General features: G+C 39.7%; 1 protein-coding gene across 4 annotated transcripts in view; it reads right to left on the reverse strand.

Moving 5' to 3' along the window:
• CREB5 (cAMP responsive element binding protein 5) overlaps positions 1 to 22,290 on the reverse strand; it is a 385,684-nt gene that overhangs the window by 337,876 nt on the left and 25,518 nt on the right. Inside the window, exon 1 of one of the 4 annotated variants that reach the window (XM_045007375.1) lies at positions 10,861 to 10,897. The exons of 2 other annotated variants lie outside the window; for them this stretch is intronic. The gene's annotated coding sequence lies outside the window, so the exon portion shown is untranslated. Of the gene's footprint in view, positions 1 to 5,417; positions 5,443 to 10,860; positions 10,898 to 22,290 lie in introns of those variants that run through there. One more of the 4 variants, XM_045007373.1, reaches the window with a different exon arrangement.

Genomic DNA, 22,290 nt, shown 5'->3' on the forward strand with positions numbered 1-22,290 from the left:
AGGTATGTAAAATTGTACCACAAATCTGTAAAAGCACTGATCTTATTCCTGTAACATGGTTAATATTCAAATTAGACAAGAAAAGAAATTGAGATAATTGTTTTGTCTACCTTAAAGAACAATCTTTTAAAGATTTTAAATTGATGTAACAAAGCAATTTGTAGTAAGAGGGAAAAGTGTGCTGAAAGCTAAGGCTAAAAGTTACTAAAAGCTAAAGTTGCATTAATTTTGTGACTGTTTATTATAATAATGTTTTTAAAATGCAGAAAAACAAAGAACTCTTCAAGTACATCTCTAACAAAGAACTACTTGCCTGTATCTTATAGAATTTACTACGTTTTTCTTTGCAATCAAACTTTCTCAGAGACAAGTAGCACAGGTTACATGACATATATATTTTCTCAGAGAAAAACAACCTGCAGAAATCATGTGTTGGGATACAATAGAATGGTCACCAGGACAACTAGCCGATTGATCAGCCGTGACAATATCACTTATGACCGAGTCAAAGTCAGCAAGAGTGTGAATCTCAAAAATGTTTTCAGTGATTCCACTAAAAGATGTTACCAGCTAATTGTGATGAAAGTTTATATGTGAAAAGTTAGCCCAAACAAAATTCAAGTCAACTAAATACAAGTTAATTTAGTCAACACAGAAACAGAGCTGTATGCATAGCTGAAAGACCTGTTGCTCTCTATCGTTAACGGGTCCACGTCTCAAGCAACTCCGTCGATTGAGAGGTATATATGTAACAAATGGTTAAAGCTAAATTCTACCTAGTGTCTACTTGAGAAAAATTCCCATTTTGTTAAATTAGAGACCACATGATACAGACCTGAGTAACTGAACACTACTTTAAATAGGTGGCGATTTTATTATGTTATTCCAAAAAATAAAGCAAAATTAATTTCATGTATACAGAGGGTTAGCCCAAAAAAAAGTTCATTTGGATTAAATAAAGCTTTACTTTAGTTTAAAGGTGGCCAATCCATAAACAGAAGGTTTATTAATAAATCAAAGCAACAGGTCTGCAGTAAATCCAGCAGGTTGCTAACTAGAAAAAGAAATACAAAGTGACAGATTTCTAGGGAAAAGATCTTTGACCAAAAGAGAGTGTAGTCAAAAGATGGGCAACAATACCACCCTACGTAGTTGGAGATATACAAATCTTGCCTGGGGTCCCAAAAGGAAGTAAAAAGTGTCTTAAAAATTGCCCTGTTAATAGTTAAAGGCCAAATCCCCCTGCAAAACTCCCACTGATATCCATAAGCGTTTGCCTGAGTGACAACAGAAGGATTGGGCCCTAAGAACTGTCTCAAGCCAATGCAAGGTCCATTGTTATTGGAATGAACTCTAACTCTCACGGACGCAGTATCACACGAAAGACCCCTCGGAAGGATAAAGAACAACCTTAGGACATTTCAGGGTATTTCAAAGCCTCTTCTAAACTAGAGAGAGCAAATTAATACCAAATTTGAACACACGGGGCCAAATCTTCCTCCCTTTATTCATGAAAGTAGCCCCACTGCATCGTAAGGTGGACAGGGTTATGGATACAACCTCTTCCCATTTTACCTTCACTTTTAGTAGTAATACTTGTTTTTCTTCCCTTTCTTTTCCCGTAGGTTAAATAAAGAGATCAGACCTTCGCTTGTTCTGAGAGTTGGGTTTCTGTAAAACAGCCTATATTATCAATTGATTTTTATTTGGTTCTCTTTGTTTGGTTCTTTATACGAGTTAAAAAAAAATCTACTTTTGTTCCCAAATCTTAAACCTCTAGAATAAACGGCATCCAATATTCAATAGTCCAAGGCAAAGCTATTGTCCTTCCAAGTAGACCAAGTTACTTCCAACCTCATGTCAAGAATATCAAGAAATTTCTTTGTCTTTAGAAAGAAATTTCTTCATCACATAAAATATTATCTGACCTCTCATAATTGTCCAATTAAAGTTACAATAAACAGACAATTTCAGTTTGTTCAATTCAAATGTTTACTATTTCTATTTCCTATCCCCTGGTAAACGTGTACATGAAAACATTTAAGTTTTGGAAGTCTGATGGTCTAGACATAAAGACAGCAGAAACATTACAGATTCTATGGACAGTACGAGACACCAATTCTTTACAAACCATGCATGAACAAAGCCGAGACATTATTCTTTTCTTATCAATAGTTAAAGATCACTTAGTCAAGTAACAGGAAAATAAGAGACTTCTTACCATTATCTGTAGAGTAAAATCAGGAATGAGTTGTTTTGTAAAGTCAACTTTTCTCTCCTAGTGACCTTTTTTTGTTTTTAAAGCTCCGTTTGCCAGTGATAGCCAGGAAAGAGGTGTCACTGTGTATTTCTATATGTTTGTATTTAAGACCATCAGAATCTTATTTTATTGAACCAATAGAAGACAGATCTCGTACTTTACTATCACGGTTCCAACCAGGAGCTAACCCCCAGGTAGTTTTATTTGCCTCTAACAGTTTCTTTTTGTAATGAGACTAATTTTTCCAGTAACCTTTAACTCAACTAGATTAACTGACATGGAAAATGTGACTAAAAACTTGTAGAACTGTCTAGCCTCTAACCCAGCACAAAATCAACTTTGTAGTAAGTGCTGAAGGACATCTAGCAAGTAGCAACTTGCTCAGTTTATAATCCTGAACTATATATTCACAGAGAACAGTACTACGCCATCTAGTTAGCTGACAGCAGGCTTCACTCTCTACATTAGAAGTGGATACCTTAAAATACAGGGCTTTGGCACTTGAGAATTTTCAGTTTCTTTAAATAAATATCACTACTGGGATAATCCACATCCAGTGGATATGGGAAAATTTAGCTTATAATAGCAGAGTGACCTTCTACATCTAACTTTGATTTACAAGATAAAAGCAACTTTTAAATTAAAGAGGCTTTCTGCTAATAGAGCTTATTATTCCAGAGACAGGAATGATTTTCCTCGAAAGTTGTCCCTGTGTGCATGCCTATTATCTTCGTTTTTCTCCTTCTACTAATGAGCATTTATCTAAAGAGCCTGTTAATCCTCTGATGTGTGCTTCTGGTCAGAGGTAACAGTTTGAATAAAACCACTAATCACTTATCACTAATCACTGATCGTTAACCACACTTTTCTCTAGTGCTTTGCAACCTGCACTGCTCCCTTTAGGACTAAGGAGTAACAAATTAGAAGTTTAACATTTTTAAAGTATTTTTAACATAGTAATGCTGACTTCATCCAAAGACATTTTTCTACAGAAAATTAAAAAAAAAATTCTACCAAAGTGCATGTACTTCAGAACAAATTCCCACAAACTGTGTCAGAGTATACATTTTCTTTCATTTTGTTCGCACCCTGTAACTCTAGAAACAATTTATTTTAAAAAAAACTTTAGAGTCTGGTTTCTGGATTATTTCTACATGACAGTTTCTTAGAAGAAAGTTCTTCCTCCACTGTTATTTGACACACTGGATTTTCACCAAATGACCAGGTAAAGAAACTCTGGTGCAATTCAATGGGTTAGAAGAAGAGTTATCTTTGAAATGTATGGTCTCAAGGAAAACCCAAGAATCCTATTGTCCTTTGGTCTAACCTCTGTTTTTATCTGTCTGTATATTGTTTCCTACTGATAAAATACAGAAATCCTCTGGCCATGCTGTTTTAAGTAAGTACTATTTAAGCATTTTAATTGTAAGAGACACACATATGGACTTTCATTTTATTTTATTGCTATCCATGTCTTTGAGCCACTTTTTTTCTTTCAGACTGTAACATTTATAATAAAACCTGGAGATGACAGCTTACTCACCATGCCTGGACATAAATAAGAGAAAAGGCAGAGTTTAGCAGGTATCCCCCCTATATTTTAGAAGCTCTTATAATTCTGGAATAACAAAACTTAACTAAAGAGAGGGAGAGAGAAACCTAAACCAGAGGAGGGATAAAGGAGATATGCACTGAACTGGGGGGGGGGAGGAGAGGGTGTAAAAAACGATGTGCTTAGCCAGTTGGATTGTAAAAGGGAGAGTTGCTTTGTCAGCATTTCTAACCCTCTGAACCCTACAGTATCTAAGGCTGTTAATCAAACACTTACTAGTCTGCAGAATGACGTAATGGCCCACTATCCAGCCTTATTCCCAGAGATATGTCAGAAGGGGTGGGGGGGGGAGACAACCAAACATAGCGATGCAGACACCTAACAACGAAATATACACACAGCCCACTCTAGCCCTGAGCCTTAACAATAGGCATCATGTGGGGACTGGAGATGAGGAAGGGGAGGGGAGGGGGGGTGATCAGTTTGTTGTGCAGTTACCAATACAAGTCCATATCAGAAACAACACAGACACATGAACCAGCAACTTGTAGGCAGCTGAGCCTCCGGTACTTTGGACTAAGAAGCCTCTTCCAAAACTTAAATCAAAGTTGCAGCGATTGAAATCAAGTTCAGTTAAGAAGAAAGCGAAAGCTTCAAGAAGGGAGGGGGGACTTTGAGAGGAAGTCCAGCAGCCAAAGAGCTGTCATTTCAGCAGCGGCAGCAAGACAAGATGTTATGCCGAAAAGAAATAAGGCAAAGGGGCGGGGGAGCATTAACCTTCCACTCCTGTGTCTAGTTTTAAAAAATCCTCTCCCGGAAGAGTTTAAACAAGAATTACAATTTATTTGCAACAATATTTACCTATACGCTCCCTGCAGACAGCGGAGATGGCAGCAGCAGCTACATCTCATCTCAGCGGTTCTTGGACACCCATGCATACACAAGCACACGGTCGCGGCAGCATACTAATGACTTTGTTTCAACACACACACACACACAGTTTCAAAACTTTCCAACTTTTTGGTCGGTGTGCTGAATTGAGGAATCTCAAAGTTGCTCCCCTCGCCGCCTTTCCACTCCCTCCGACTGCTTACTGCGCTTCGTGTAGCTTCAACAATTTTTCCGGTCCCCCCGCCACCCCCCGATTCCTGTTACACCCTCGCCCAGTCACTTGGAGGAGTGAGAGGGAGCGATGCACACACACACTCGTTCAAAAAGCCAGCATCCCACTGATCAAACATCGCAGCCACTAAACCGCCTCTCGGAACGCGAGCGGGGGATCTCAAATGGTTACTATCATTACAGTTAAATTGAAAAACTAACAGCCGTTTATCACAGTCCCCGGAGCAGTCCCAGGGTTAGTAACAAAAACTGTTTACTAGCCCAAAAAAACTCCCACAAAACAAACCCCTTTGCAATTCATGAGATTTCTCCCTCCTCACTTTAGATCCTTCCCCCCCTCTGCTCCCCAGTTAATTCACACATACTCCCCGTCCCTAGATCAGTCCCGTGCACACAAGTACTTTAAAGCGTCCAGAAAGCGAGGGTTTAAATGCACTGAAAAGTGAGTTTCAGAAAGTCAGATCAGTATTTAGAGGAACTTACCAAACAAGTGTAGAAGGGAAAGGACCAGCAGCTTGGGTGAAGGAACCACGTTGGACTGAGAGAAGGTTACAATACGTTCTATTTAGAGAAGCATTACATCACCCTCGGTGACGTCACGTGGGATTCCTGAACTTCTAAATCATTGCGGTCCCTGTTCAGGGGGAGAGTGGAGTGGTAGGCGTGTCCGAGGGGCGTGTCCTCCCCGGGCCCCGCCCCAGCCAGCCAGCCAGCCAGCCACAGTAGAAGGGGCGGATGGAGGGGGAGGCTAGTGCAAAGCAGGAACCGCGCAAGCAACAGCTTGCAGAGCTGGATGTGACAGGACTGACATTAGGCGTGTGTGAGTCAGCTTGGAAAAAATCTCCTGCTTTATGGATTTCGGGAGGAAGCAGGGACGAGTCCAAAGAGGCGGGTTCCCTAGGCTGTATTGATTTGCAGGGGCTGGGCTGGGGCTGTTTCCCGAACTGGATGGGTTGGTCTCCATTCAACTAAGTGTGGCACAGGGCAAGATCCGTTCCAGTCTGCTGAATAAACTCCCGCGCTGCTAGTATACTGTGTATAGCCTGATGGACCCAAAGGAAGCAAACACCGAACCTCCTTTGGGAATTAATCCCCCCCCCCCTCTCTCTAAAGAGCTGAGCTAAACCCCTAAATCTGAACACCCCACTACTTTTACTAGGGGGATTTTAGTTCCCACATCCAATTAATTCATCTCTAGATTGTATTGATACATGTAACTACTTTTCTTACAAAAGGGGTTTTATAATAGGACTTTTATTAACATACTGTTCTTCGTAGAAGTAATATAGTTGGCGAGATCAGAAGTTACAGCAAGGGAGAAAAAAGAACAGGAGTACTTGTGGCACCTTAGAGACTAACAAATTTATTTGAGCATAAGCTTTCGTGGCCTACAGCTCACTTTATCGGATGCACAGAATGGAACACACAGTAAGAAGATATTTATACATACAGAGAACATGAAAAGATGGAAGTACCCATACCAACTGTAAGAGGCTAATTAATTAAGAGAGGCTATTATCAGCAGGGGAGAAAAACTTCTGAAGTGATAATCAAGATGGCCCATTTTAGTCTTGCACATGCAGCATTAAAGGGACCCCGGCAGGGAAAAACAAACAAAAAATAAGTGCATTGCCTTCCCTACCTTACAGCTACCATACTACCACACAGACCACCACCACTGACTCCAGCGGGCTTTGGGTCAGGCCCTTAGTGTCTGCACAGGGAAGAAGAGTGACTGAAGAAAAGGAATGGGAGTCAGGAGGTCGTTTCTATTCCTGATTCTGTTGTAGACACCCTGTGTTACCTTAGGTAAATCAGTTGAAAGTGAGTCTACAGAAAGGTTCTTAGCTGTTGTTCTGTGAGGATAGTACCTTATCTATTCACAAGGTGTTATGTATTAAGCATCAATGTGATCGGCACCATACAAGATGTACAAATACAATCTTGGCCCCAATGCTGCAAACAGTACATGTGTGATTTTTAGTCCCGGGAGCCGATTGAACTAGTCCTGGGAGTAAAGTTACATGCATGGCTGAACCCCAGCACCTCTAGGCTTGGCAATTCATTGCCCTGGCACCTCTTTGGGGATCACTTCATTGATCCCAGATACTAAGTATTATTCATAGTGGTTAGCATTGTATCCTTCTAGTCATCTGGAGATATGATTGACTCTTCTGCCTTTTGAACACGCTAAGATCCTACCCCATCTAGTACACGGTGCTTTGAATAAGTGCCCGAGCTCAACCCTTTCCCTTGCTGGAGTTTGATTTATTAATAACTCAACAATAAAATATAAATCTCAGCCTAAACTTCCTCCACAAGCCTGGGTTCCTAGAGCAACCTAACTACCCATGTTTTGGTTTCCTGTAGCCCAAACAGACACTCTCACCCTCTGTATATCCTGGTTGGAGCTAATTGGAGGAACCTGCTATTATGAGTCAGCAATGATTACTCAGAATCTTGATGCAAGCTTTTAGCACCAGAGCCTAGGGTGATGCAAACTAAATGCTCTGCATATCTACACAACTGCTTAATAATTACTGTCCTCAACTTTTAACCAGTATTTTATATAGGGTTTAAAGCCCATAGAAAGAAACAGAGGTCCTGATGATGGACTTTGAGTTAGTTTAGCTATTTAGGATAGGGATGAAGGAACTGTACACAGTATAGTTTGTATTCATTTTGTCAGGTATTATTCTTGGAAATTGATAAATAAGCCCATGTTTATAAAATACCTTTCATTCTAAGTGTTCCCAATTCATATTACAAACTATAAATAGAATCACTTCACTCACAATTGCAGCTACTTCTAGGGTGAAACATGGCAGTTATTTAACAGAGCACAGGAATGCTGTACAGTTAAGGCCATATATCAGGACCAATGCGTGTTGGGGGGAGGGGGCAGGGGAGACAAAGCTGTACTGTCCTTTTGTCAATCAGGAAATGCTGTTCATTCATACAATTGATATCATAACATTCTGGGAAATGTTCTTCCATGTCACTGGACTCGTGTCAAATTTTTTGGCATTTGAGTAGTGGGATAAGAGCTTCTTTCTCCAAGTTTCTCAAAGAGCCCAAAATGAAATAGCTCATTATTTGGTTACTGTTTTAGGCCCTAATCCTGTCTCCCATGGAAGTCAGTGCAACATCATCTTCAGTGATGGCAACAGGAATGTGGACAGCCGTGGGAATGGTTTTGGTTGGATTTTGGGGGGCAGAATACAATTGTGACTAATATTTATTTTTGTTCAATATTTATTTTGATTTTTATAATTGAAAGTGGTTTTTTGTTTTTTTGTTTGCGTTGTTTTTTAGAATTATATTTAGTGCTCAGATGATTTGCTGCTAGACTATAGTGAGTAGAATCTGGATCCCATTTTGGGTCTATACTATCTGACATTTTCTCTTTAACACTGTGTTTAAAATGCTTGATATCATAATTGCTCAAATATTTTGCTTGCTGTCACCTGTGTGTCATGCAAAGAGACTTTTAATTTAGATTGTCATCTTGTTTAACTTACTGTGGCATTAAGTGGAATGCACCCAGTATGTTGTGCTCATGAATTCATTGTGCATCAAGAGTTTCATAGATTCTTTTCTATTAAATAAGGTAGGTGCTGGTTATGGAAATAGAACAGATTTAAAGAAGCAGACATTTGATGCAAAATAGCCCACATCTTTAACACTTAGGCCTAGCTTTTTCCCCAGTTACCCATATCTGCAAGCTCCAACACACCACTCCAAAACCAATTATATATATATATCATCTTCCTTTGAGTCAATATGTCCCTCTCCCCTCCAAACTCTGATCCAATCCTGTAACCACCATCAGCTCTTGTTCACATCCACCTTTGCAGTTTCCTAATCACCAGCATCTCCCTGCACTCTGGCTCCTGCAATCCTCACTCCTACTTGCATTCCAGTTCTGCTGCTTTGTCCTCCTACCCATACAGGAGCACAGAGTATAGAAGAAGTTGTATTTTCCATGTGCTCAGTTCTTGTGCCTGGTGCTATAGCAGTACCTGGCAGCAGGGAGGAACAACTGCTGGCAAAGTCCTGCTCAGTCCCTGTAGTCCCAGATTGGAGCATGCTCAGTGCAGATGGAATCTTCAGCAAATTTAGAAACTCTACCAAGTTTCTAGAGTATGGGTGAATTGCAATTTTTAAAGGCTAATAACTTGGCCAAATGGCAAAAGGCACACCCGACACCAGGAGGTCCATCCTGTCAAATTTCAAGTCCCTGCTCCAAACTATGGAGGTGCTAAACCTATTCAGCTAAACAGTTGTAGGATTAGTTGGGTTTTTTTTTTAAATGAGGGCAAAACAATTTATGTAATGTCATTCTCAGAAATGGCTGAACCATTTTAGCTGAAACTTTCCAAAGAAATTCAGCCTGAGGCAAACATCTAGCATAGAAAATTTCAGCCAAAACAGTTAAGGTGAAAATAGGGCCTTATAATGGGAACTGTTGAATACCCTTAACTAAGGAGGTACTACTCACTCAATCTATACTACTATGCTGCTGTTTCATAAATCATAGCAGGTATAAAACAACCCAGTCCTTTCCAGTTTTTTTCTCATAAGATTTTATTAAATTATTATGTATAAATTAATTTTTTGTCTATCCTTGAAAGTATGAAAGTATCTTTTAAAACATTTTTACATCTGTTTTGTGTTTTCCTGTGAATGGTGTTAAGATTACTTGTATTAAAGTACAATGGAGAAGGAAAGGATAGAGGTGAAAACCCCACAATCCAGAGTGGGAAAGGAGTAAAACAATAAAGAGAAGCTTAATGAAAATGAAAACTAGTCAGTTTTGCAGTATGCTGAGATGAATTGGGATGACACTCAGTGGTAAAGGTAAAGGACAGTAGTGCTATTTCAGCAAACACCCAAAATCTTAGTCATTCCAGTAAAATCAATGGTAAGTATAAAGTAAAGGTATTACAATAATTATATGAGTTTTGTGGGTTGAAAATCCGTTTTCACTAAGACATTATTGATGTCACATAAAATTAATATTTAGTGCTGTCTTACTTAGTTTCATATTTTACATACCTGTTCTTCTCATAACATCATTAAATTTGTGGTTAAGAAAGGTGGTGCCAGTGCTGAGTGTTACTCTCATCATTTTTGGCATTTACGATCACCTTGTGACGAGTACTTCACTAGAATCTCAGCAGCTTTTAACCCAATTGAACAGTAATTCATTCTCCTCTGTACAAACTGCTAAACATTTCACATCTGTCAGATCCTTTGCAGTCACATTTATGGCATGTGAAATTTTATCAAAGATCCATACTAGTCACAAAAAGAATTAAGGCTCTAGAAATGAAAGGTTAGGAGGAAAGGTTTTCACTCCCAGTTTTTAAAATACTCAGTCTATTTTTATAATAAATCTTGTTTTAAAAGGTGATGTAAATTATGCTATTTAGTAATTAGTAAAACCAGCAATTTCCTGAGCAAATGTGAACAGACTGTTTTTATGCAACAAACTCTAGACAGCACCAACCACACCTTAAATAGTAGATCTGCATTTAAAGATCCTCTTACCCTTTCTACTTAATTTCAGCCATGTTAATAAACAAATTATCCAGCTAACATGGGTACCAGGAAAGGGAAGAAATTGCTTTCTATAACCTCAAGAGATCACTGAGACACACAGTAGTAATCTTTGCCATATGAGACACGGGTCAGAAATGGGATAGAGAATGAACCAAAATTTGGAGAGAAATCAACACAAAATCCCTTTTTTGCTTACTGCTTTCATCTCATATTCTTGTTCAAATTGCCATTTCTCCACAAAATCCCTTGGACAACAAACCTACTCTCAGTTATACCAATGTAAAGAGAGGAAGGATGGTGTGGTGGTTAACACACTGAACTGGAACTCAATCTACGTTAAATTCCTGGCTTTATCACAGACCTCTTGTGTGACACTGGGTAAGTCGCTTAACTTCTCTCTGTATTCCAGGTCCCCATCTGTAAAAAGAGGGGAGTTTGATTACCTTTTCTGTTTAGACTGTAAGCTCTTCAGTGCAATGACTGTCTTACTATGTGCATGTACCATGCCTAACATGATGGGGCATTGATCACAGTTGGGACCACTACTGTAATACAAATAACATAATAGTTCTACCGAAATTGCTACTCAGGCTAACAATGGAAGGCCTGATTCTGCTCTGATTCCATTGACATCATTGATTTAAATGGGAACAAGCTGGGACATAGAATACTGTTAAATTCCCCCAAACTTCAGGAACACAGAGTTAAGGTTGCTTGGTGGTTCTTCATGCTCTTCCAAACTTAAACCTCTTAAAACCAGGAAACGAAGAGCTGGGGAAAGGTGAACCTGGAGCCCCCTTCCCCACTCCTGGAGGGAGCATGGTGAAAAAGGGGAGTTCTGAATTCCTCCTCCTGAGTGAGGAGCAGTGGAAAGTAAGGGGAATGCTGGAGCCCCCTCTCTCAGCCTGGTGAAGACGTCTTGTGGAATGATTACAGGGGACAGAAGGCATTTGGAGGGGAGGAGAGGGCACATACGGCTCTACGTCCCTTTCCCCTTCCCCACTGTTGGAGAAGGAGCCCAACCTGCCTCTCCCAATGGTTCGTCTTTGCTAGGCCTTCTGAGCTCCCAGAGAGCCAGGGTCTCTTTGAGAAGGATCCCTTATTCATTGAGAGTTCATAAAAAAACCCACTACTTTGGGGAGGGGGAGGGAAATGCAGTACTATGTCAAAGTTGTAGTTATCCAATTGGTTTTTCAAAAACTTTTTTAAAAAAATCTTTTTTTCTAATAAAAGAGTCATCATCTAGGGGTATGCTGGCCTCTCTGTATCTGAGCCAGAGCCCACAGCCTTATGGGGCAAAGAGGCAGAGACCCCACTCTGTACCCTCCAAAATCCCCCACATTCCCTGCACTGCTCCAACATCCCCCACACTCACACTGCTCTAACCCACCATATTCCTTAGTTCTGCACCAAAAAGTTATAAGAATATGAAAATGTTATAAGCAGCTCATTAGAGAGACAAGGTGGGTGAGGTAACATTTTTCATTGGACCAACTTCTGAGAGAGAGATATTACCTCACCCAACTTGTCTCTCTGATATCCTGGGACTAACATGGCTACAACAACACTGCATAAGGAGACTGTGTATGAGGAACCCCTTCACCAAATGATCCAGTAACTTGCTTTGTTTTGATCATGCTAACGTGTGTATGAGTAGAGTATGAATCAAGATTACATTACCCTTAATGCTTACTAGAGTCTTTCATCTTCCCTCTATTTAATTAAAGCTAATTTCCTGGAAAATTTACTTCTTAAGTAAAATCAGAGTCTACATGTGGAATGTAGATCACTCTAAAATATTGCTCTTAAACCATAAATTTTGGTCTCAGTGCACAACTTCCAAAAGAAGCCCATGCAGAATGCAGGCAGAGAGCAACAAACACACACAACATACTTTCCCTGAAGGCTTCAAAAGGGTTGGGCTCAAACTCACAGTGCGTAGATATTGCTCAGTTTTGATGACCACAGCTTGTCACTTGGAGCCATTGTGTGCCAGTCCGCTAGCTGTAACAGAGCCCTACTCTTGCTGCTCACATGCATTTCACTCTCTTAATCATGTTAATTTAGTTCATGCCAGCCTGAAGTTCCAAACTTTACCCTCAATGACTATTTCAAAGGGGCGGTGGGTGCTGTACTATAGTTGAGAGAAATCAAGAGTAGCTGAGGTTAGTTGGGGAAGATGAGGACCATACTTGGAACCATACATAGAATCTGGGGTGTGTGCAGAGACAATCAGAAGAACCAGGTGACTTTGTAAACACATGATTATTTTGGGAGACCTGTATATCAGGAACACTTTCTTCAAAAGACCTCAAATTTGGACCACTAACCATACCACTGCACTTTCATGAGGCACAGCAAATTTCTAGACAGATTAAGCATGTGGATTTTAAAGCACTTAGAATAATTAACTTTTAAACAGAAAGTGAGATTCAAGCTTAAGTACTAGAAAGGTGGCGCTGATCTACAATGTTGATTTGTTGTGTAGTCCTTCTGACAGGTGAAGTCAGCAGCAACAAGGACCAGGTTCAGTATCTAGGGCTTCCTTTTCAACAATACAACACAAAACCAGCTCTAGCCCCCACCGAGTGACCTGGGACAATGAAACACCACCCCATGGGTGCCTCTAAGAGGCAATACTTCCCCTCTCGCAAGCACAGAGTCTGAGTGTAGCAAAAACTTTTAATAAAAGAAGGGAAGTAACTCAGCATTAATTTGGGAAAACCCTGCTACTAGGGCTCATAAACATAAACCAAGAGCAAAAGACCCACCCCTAAGTAATTTGGGCCATGTCCTTTTCCGCTCAGGGTCTTGAGTCCAGCAATCTAAAAGTCCCTTTAACATGCCCATCCCTTCTCTGTACCCCACTCACAGTTACTGTCCTTGGCCAGTACAGCCCCAGAGTTCACCACCTAACGTGTGGTGGGGGGTGGTGGTAAATGAGGCACCTTACATGCTCCACTGCTCGGGCACTCACTCATTGCTCTAACAGCCAATTGCCACACCTCTGCAAGGCTCATCTCTGGACCTCTCCACCAGCCTCCCTGCTGGCCACTTGTCATGCCTCTCCACCAGCTGCCCTGCTTGCTGAGCCTCTCCACCAGCCACCCAGCTGGCCACTTACAAAGATGTCTTCTGGGCCCCCCACTTAACACAGTTTTCAGTGATTTCAGCTGTTAGTGGGGAAGCCTCACTGGTTGTTCAATCTCTGGGCAATCTCTTGCAATAAAGATACTATCAGAAAATAGGTCTAATAAGTCAATTGAATCTAAATTAGCTCTTTTATTATACCATTAAGAGAGGAAGAGTCAAATAATGTCTAAAGACCCTTGAACAGGACCCCCACCAGCAGGTACAAGTACCCACTCTCCACTCACTGGGCTTTGGAACACATGTCCCCTGCCTAGCGAGTGCCGTTCAGTTGAGGGTGAGTCCCTCCATAGGGTATGGCAGGTACACTTCTGCTGCCCTTGGTTCACACAACAAGGATAACAACCCTTTATTACTCCTTCCCCAACAACAAGGAGACTGGGGATCCAACACCAATCACAAGTGATCATTTGGGCAAGCAATCCCATCATGCTAAGCACCTAGCAGGGTGAGTGTGTCCGTGCAAATGAGATCCGTTCCTGAAGTTTTTTTCCACAGCTAACCACTAGATGTCAGGGGAGAGCTCATTCAGACTCTGCTTACAGTTGTTATATTTTGTGTGTTTTGTTTCTAGTAGCCCAGCGATACATGCTTTCTTATATAAAGAAAATATTGAAATAGTTATTGAGGGTAAAGTTTGGAACTCCAGATCAGCATGAGCTAAATTCACACATGTAAGAGAGTGAAATGCATGTGTGCAGCATCAGTACATCTTTATTTACTGCTAGAGCTTTGCTTTATATATGACTAAAGTGCATATTTTTTATTTTTATTGCCCCTGATTTTATTGTAAATAGAGGACATCTCTATGAATACTCATTAGCAGAGTAATTTGAAATATATTTAATACTGAATATTAGACAAGAACTTGGCAGGTTTTTAGTTGCGACTGATGGGTTCCAGGATCCCTTAAAAGAACTATTGATCATCACCACTCTTGAAATGTTAGATTAGGGTCAATCAGTTTTATGTTTATGGAATTATTATCAATTTTTTAAAATCTGACTTCAGGGCTTTTTATTTAGTATTATTTTAATGTGAGGCTTTTTTGAGAATGATTTTTGTTTGTTTGGGACAATTGGGACAGTTGGATTTAATCACATGGCTCAATGTTTTCTGAGGATCCTTTACTGAATGAAACAGTCCCATGTGTCCAGCAGAAGTCATTTTAACATGTTTTCTCAGGCCACTAGAAGAGAGCGGAAGAGCATAGCAGACAATTCATTCTCTCCACAGAAGGAAAATTCAAGGCACTTAAGCATATGCCTAAATTTAAGCATGCAAGTATTCCCAAGTCAATGGGACTACTCACATGCAGAGATGGTCACAGTTTTTGAAACAAATAAATTGTGAAAAAATGGCTTCCCTCTCCCATGAAACAAGTATTCAACTAAAAATTCTCCCCAAAAACTTTTCAGTTTTAACTGAGTTCAAAGAAGTTCAGATAGTTCAGAGAAGTGTCTGAAATATCTGATCATTTGAAGGCCTATCAGCACACTTAGAGTCTGTTATTATATATTATGTTTCTGGCAACACCCATGATGTGTTAGGCATTTGCCAAATATAAAAAATGCATTGTTATTGCCCCAAAAGAGCTCCCATATGACCTGTCCTTGGCCAGTGCAGCCCCAGAGTTCACCGCTGCATGTTTGTATATTTTATTGCCCTTGCAATTCTAAAGACAGGATAATAATTACATGGGGGAAAAGGGAATTTCCTCCCCGCCCCCCATTCTATTTAGGTCCTTACAACATACCAGTTGCTCCAGCATCTGCATGCCTAGTTTGGAAGTCATTAACTGAGCAAGGGAAACCTTAAGTGTAAATTGTTCCATGAATTCAAATGCACCTCAATTTTTAATGCAGCTGAACCACAGCTGTATTTAGCTGCTACTTTACACATAAAAGTCATAGGTGGTTGGGAAAACATAACAAAAAATCACAAACTATTGTGAATATCTATATAATGTTTGACACTTTCTCTCCCAACGTCTTCCTCCCAAAATGTGGTGTGAAGATGGTTTGTTTGCACTTTCATATGATTCAGCAGAAAAAAATCCATTGCCTCAAAATTTTGTGAGAAAACCCTACATTTTGGGGGGAAAGTGTCAAAAAGAGACTAGAGGGTTTTTTTTAAATAAAAATCTGCAAACACACACATACTCTGTCTCAAACTCCTCTACAAACTAACCAGGTCAGAAATATTTTTTTAAAATGCCTTTGAGGTAAAAAACACCCCTTGTTGAAGGCCCTTCCAGGCCACAGAATCACCATAGAAGCACTGTGTATGTGGGAACATGGGTAGAGTAGCCTTTCAGGAAGACCATTGCACATCAGGAAAGGAATTCTCCACTGTATAAAACCAGACTACAGATGGTTGATGGAAGGGTCATTGACTTATGCTGATTGAGGGGCCATGACCTTCAGTAGAGAGTTCCAGGTAGGCTGGGTGTGATGCAATGCACCCCTGTATTTGCACCCTACATGCTATTGTAATAATCTTTGTACAAGGTATGCCTTGTGAGGTATCATTTGAAAACTCATATCTTGCTGATTAGTAATATCCTGGTAAAATGTCTGTAGCACCATTAAGTGTAAAGTTATGAATTTCCCTCGTATGATGTTAAAAAGCATCTTCAGACTCACATAGCATCAAACTGGTCAAACAGACCTGTCACATACACGGCCACCCAGCTTTGAAGGCAGAGCGGAGAGCAGTGGCTGCTGGGCAGGCACACAGCTCTGAAGGCAGCACCGCACCAGCAGCAGCACAGTAGTAAAGGTGGCAATGTGAAAAGTGATATTTGCCATCACTTTTGCACAGCCGACTTAGTGCCCTCTTGCCACCCTTACTTCTCCACTGCTGCTGCCACCCCAGGACTGACAGCTGGAGCCCCGCTATCTCCAGAGGAGGAATTGGGGTGAGGGAAGGAGATCCTGAGCCTAGGCTGACTCCCGGTGAGAGACTGAGGGAGGGGGAAGGAGAGCCCAAGCCCAGGCTGCCTCCCGGTGAGGGACTGAGGGAATGGGGGGGAAGCAAAGCCCATGCTCAGGTGGTGTGGCTCTGGCAGTCAGCCCCGGGGCGGTGGGGCTCCAGCTGTCCCCTTTGTTCGTGTCTCCCAGGTGTGCTGCATGAGCCCCAGCCACCCAGGGCTGATAGCCAGAGCTCTTAAAAATATAAAAGCATGCAGCTCGCACCTCCCTTGCCATATTCCTGCGCCTCCCTTGGGAGGCCTGCTCCATAGTTTGAGACCTTAAAGGAATAACAGACTGAATATATTTTTACCATCCAGGAGAGGGCTGGGCAGTACAAAACATACATTTTGGGGTAAAAATCTGGGATTGGGAGTGAGTTGAGGTCAACCTGCAAAAATAACCAAGGCTAGTAAAAGCCAGAGCGTAACCCAAGTGTGGCTGGCAGGTTGCAGTTACACAGACACTCAGGGTGTGGCTTGTATGCTGGAAGGCTGTGGGTGAGTGGCTCAGGTGGGAGCTACCGAAGCAAGGCTTTGTAAGGTACGCAAGGTTGCAGGGCCGGGGTGACACACCGCCTCACTAGTCTGAATTGCATCCTGGTGTGTCAGACTAGGGTTAATTTTTTATCTCACAGCCTGGAGCTGCAAAGGGAGTGTAATGCTGTCCCCCATAGTCTAGAAGTAGGGAATTTACAGCCTCTACAACAGTGCTCTGTACAGTCTGTTTTGTTGGGCTTTGCATAGGGAGGGTTGAATTTCTCCCTTATTCTTTAGTGTAAGTCAGTGCTCTGAAGGAGGACACTTCAAGAGTCAACATGCAATTGCAATGTAAAATGACAAAATATCAGAGGCATAAGGGCAAGGCTCTGGCACCATTGAAGTAAATTGGAGTTTTGCCATTGACTTCAGTGGGACCAGATTTCACTCAAAATTGCTATGCAATATTCAGTTTTATTTTGCTTAAAACAAATTAAAAGAGTAATTCTGACAATATGAAAAAGAAATAATGGCAGCCTAACATTTAAAGTTGTTTTCTGTTTAAAATAAAACATAGTAAAACTGTTCCTGTATTGTTAAGCCTCGTGTCCCATTAAGAACTTAAATATACTACTGACATCATGACTATATAAATTACATGCTGTTTTCATATTTGTGACATAGAGATCATATTACTAGTTTATGTAATTTACAATATTTTATTTCAGATGGTCTACTGTAGTAAGTATTATAGAATTAAATCCACATAGGAAAACATCTGCTCTACAGTACTTTGACTTTATTACACACCCCTCAAACAGGTACAAAAATGCCAGCAAAAAAAAAAGAGCCCTACAGTCTGTCCAAAAAATAGTATCATATCCCTGTAAGCTTTTTGATTAAAATAAAGTATAGAATCGTGTTTGTTTCACTGCCACAAATCTAGCAGTGAAATTCTGGTCCCACTGAAGTTTATAGGAAAACTTCCACGGACATCAGTAGGGCCAGGATTTTATCCCATGTCTGCAATCAATCATTAATATGTGACAGTGTTTAGCTGCTGACTGCACAGGAAAAAATAAAGCAAAATACTCTGAGATATTTGCAAATGTTTTAGTGAACTGAGACTCTGGCAATAATCCCACTGTTGGTCACTCCTAGAATAATATTAAATAAAACTGATACTTGTGTGTGTGGTACACATTGAACTTTAGAATTATATTTTGTATTGCATCTTTTCAGAACTTTATACATTAAACGTGCCTATTTTATGCATTGAATTGACTCTTTAGAGAACATACTGTATCATATTGTTTTCATAGCTGATATTGAACAAACAGCTCTTAAGATTTGTATGTTATATAATAGTTAGCCTTACTCTTATCTGTCTATATTATTGTCATCCTCATAACATTTTGCTCCTTGGCTGATACAGAGAAATATCTAGCCTGCCTAGATATCTTTGAGTACCATCCAAGGTAATGCACACGTGGGTTTGGTTAACCCAAGTTGGTAATACCTGCAAATAGTGCAGGCCAGGTATTTGCTTTCCTCAGAGTTTCAGCTGCATTTTCCTGACAACATGACTGCAGTAGTATAGAGAAAATTAAGACAAAACATGAAAATGACAAAAAAGCAAGAAGTAAAACAGCTGCTCAGCTGTACAAGATGTGCTCTTTTTCTCTGATTTTTTTCTTCCAACCCCTATATCAAGCAACATGTTGCATGTTCTGAAGATAGTGCATTAGCAATGCAGAATTTAAGACAAGCAGATGGAAAAGGCTCTGCAGGATCTCTAAAAAGTCTCTTTCAATGAGATTATAAATTCCATTATCTAAATAAATATGGGAATATGAGTGAATTACAGTGTGAGCTGTGAAAACAGCACATTCCAAAGTATTATTCAAACATGCAAATGGTAGTCTACTATCCAGAAATAACTGAACCTTGGTCATTAGCAAAGTTAGGAAAGATGGGAACATGCTGTGGCATTTTAAAATAAAAGGAGAAAAAAAATTAGGAGATCTCACTTTTCAAACAGATACACCAGAATGAAATAGTGGACTATGATCCTCCTTTTGGAAGTGATGCACTTGCTTCTCTTAAGCAAGAATTAAAGTAAATTGCAAGTACGTAATGTCATCTAAAAGTTACTGAAGGGGTTACCCATTTACATACAATGAAATAGAGGAAGATTTGTAGGAAATATTAACGAGTAGCACAAATACAACATTATAAAATCCAGTTTTGATGTCCATCTCAGGAAAAACTCCCATTGATTTCAAGGGAGTTTTGTTTGAATGATTGTGAAGATCAGGCCCAATGAAACTACTGTCTCTAACTCAGTTCAGAGAAAAAGATTAGGGTACAAAGAGAACCTAGAATGAAGAACTAGGTATCATCAAAGAGTGCGGAAAGCTAGGGAAGATGGATGCACCTAAATATCCTCAGACTTTGTCTACTTGGGGGCCTTCAACCAAACAGTGCCTCTGAAAATCAGGCTATAGCATACTATAGCAAGGGCTGGCTTGAAAGGTCTCTAGGAATCACAGGAGCAGAATGAAAAAGAGAGACAGAACTTATTTGTATAAAGTTCCATAACTAAACTGTGTTGAATTTGTGTTTTAGTAGTTGAGAAGGGGAAGGGGAAGACTGATGTAATTTTGATGCTAGACGAGCTCATTTGAGTGGAACACTCATCACAACAGCATATGAAATAAACAAGGCTGTAAAGACCAGAGGGACCAGAATGGAAAGGGAATGGTTAGACAGTGCTAGATTCATAGATTCTAAGGCAAGAAGCAACCATTGTGATCATCTAGTCTGATCTCCTGTGTACAGGCCATCAGACTTCCCCAAAATAATTCCTAGAGCACATATTTTAGAAAACATCCAATCTTGATTTTAAAATTGTCAGTGATGGAGAATCCACCACAACCTTTGGTAAATTGTTCCAATGGTTAATTACCCTCACCGTTAAAAATGTCTGCCTTATTTCCAGTCTGAATTTTTCTTGCTTCAACTTCCAGCCATTGAATTGTGGAATTGTGTTATACCTTTCTCTGCTAGACTGAAGAGCCCATTATTAAATATTTGTTCCCCATGTAGGTACTTACAGACTGTTAACAATTCACCCCTTAACATTCTCTTTGTTAAAGTAAGTAGATTGAGCTCCTTGACACTATCAGGAATATTTTATAATCCTTTAATCATTCCTGTGGCTCTTCTCTGAACCCTCTCCAATTTATCAACACCCTTCTTGAATTGTGGGCACCAGAACGGGACACAGTGCTCCAGCAGCGATTGTACGAGTGCCAAATACAGAGGTATAACAACCTCTCTACTCCTGCTTGAGATTCCCCTGTTTATGCATTTCAGGATCAAATTAACTCTTTTGGCCACAGTGTCACATAGGGAACTCATATTCAGCTGATTATCCACTAACACCCCAAAATATTTTTCATAGTCACTGCTTTCCCAGATAGAGTCCCCCATCCTGTAAGTATGGCCTATATTCTTTGTTCCCAGATGTATACATTTACATTTAGCTGTATGAAAATGCATATTGTTCGCTGGCAGCCAGTTTACCAAGCACTCTAGAATCTCTCTATCATTGACCTGTCCTCTTCATTATTTACCAATTTTTGTGTCATCTGTAAACTTTATCAGTGATAATTTTATGCTATCTTCTAGAGTTGGTTTTCTGTAGAAAAACTACCTAGAAAATACAGAGATTTAAAATTTGTCTGACTAATATTGTGCAAGAGTGAACAGGATGTGGAGCTAGCAGTATGAGCTATTACTGAGATCCTATTATTTGTAAGAAGCCAGAAAAGACAGGAACCAAGTTTGCTGGAAAAACGAGAAGATGAATATCCAGGATAAAATCCTGACACCATTGAAGTTTTGCCTTCAAGGGGCCGAGATGTTTGACTATAAATTTCATCTCTGCTAAGAAGAATATTTGAGATGCAGATTTTAAGAGGAAGAATGTTGTACAGGAGATGCTGGAGAAATTCTATGAGGATTACTGAAGCATACAGTAGGCAATTACTGAAGTTGTTGATGACCCAGGGACTTTGTCTGGAAGGATATTGAGTGCTGAAGGGAGTGCTGAATCTGTCTGTTCCTGAATGGATGACTCTCTCAGAAGGAGATAATGATTTTGGAGTAAGAAGATGTACTTTTTTTGTCAGAGGAGTTTAATCATAGTTCTTTCCCAACAGGGGATAAACCCTTCTCTAAAAACAAATTTGCTGAAAATGACTGCTGTTCAAGACATTGAAAATCTGAATGTAGATGAGGATATCTAGGCAAATAGTGAGATGGAATGAATAAGGAGTCTAAAGACATCTTGAATTGATTAAGGAAGACAACACTACAGCTAATAAGAATGTATAAGGATATTGCTATATACTTTGTTTTATTATTATCACAAAATAACCCTACTGTACTTTTTTAGACTTTATGGCCGTCTTCCTCTTCCGGGATGATTAATGATCAGTTCCTAATTTTATTTATTTGACGTTCGAAAAGTGCAGAAGTCTGCAATGACTTTTCACATTTTATAAGAGAACCTTTACAATTTGTATTAATCTAAGTCAAATTTTGTTATTTATAAAGTATTAAGACAAAAAGAGCAAAATAAAATCAAACAGAGAATTAGAGAGCGCCTGCTCAATTTCTGAGCAAAATTTCAAGCGCTTTAAAAACTGGAGAGGAATGTCCTTAAAAATGTTGTTTAAAACAAACAAATAAGCAACCTACTGTCCTGTCTGAGATTTTGTTTTTAAATGTATCTCTTTATAAGAACTACTGTGCAATATTTTATTCTATGCTTTCACAAATAAATCCTATTCTGAGAGATACAGTATTAACATAATTGATGCTATGGAAACAAAGTAATGAAGTATACCTTTTTTGTCTGGGCTGCCATAAGAAACAAAGAATAAAACTGTACTTTCTGAAAAGGATAAAACCAACATGGAAACACACAAACAAACCTATTGTTAAGCTTCTGCATCAATGTTACAAATGACAGAGTAAAAAACTAAAAATTAGACATTAAAAAGAAAAATACTTAAGATAAAGTAAATTGTTCATTCATTCATAGTATACCAGGAAGATCTGCTGTGCCATGTGTCTTAAAAAAAAACAAAAACAAATTTCTTTTAAAAAATCCACTTGACA

The sequence above is a fragment of the Mauremys mutica genome, chromosome 2, assembly GCF_020497125.1.
Source record: "Mauremys mutica isolate MM-2020 ecotype Southern chromosome 2, ASM2049712v1, whole genome shotgun sequence".
Lineage (NCBI taxonomy): Eukaryota > Metazoa > Chordata > Testudines > Geoemydidae > Mauremys > Mauremys mutica.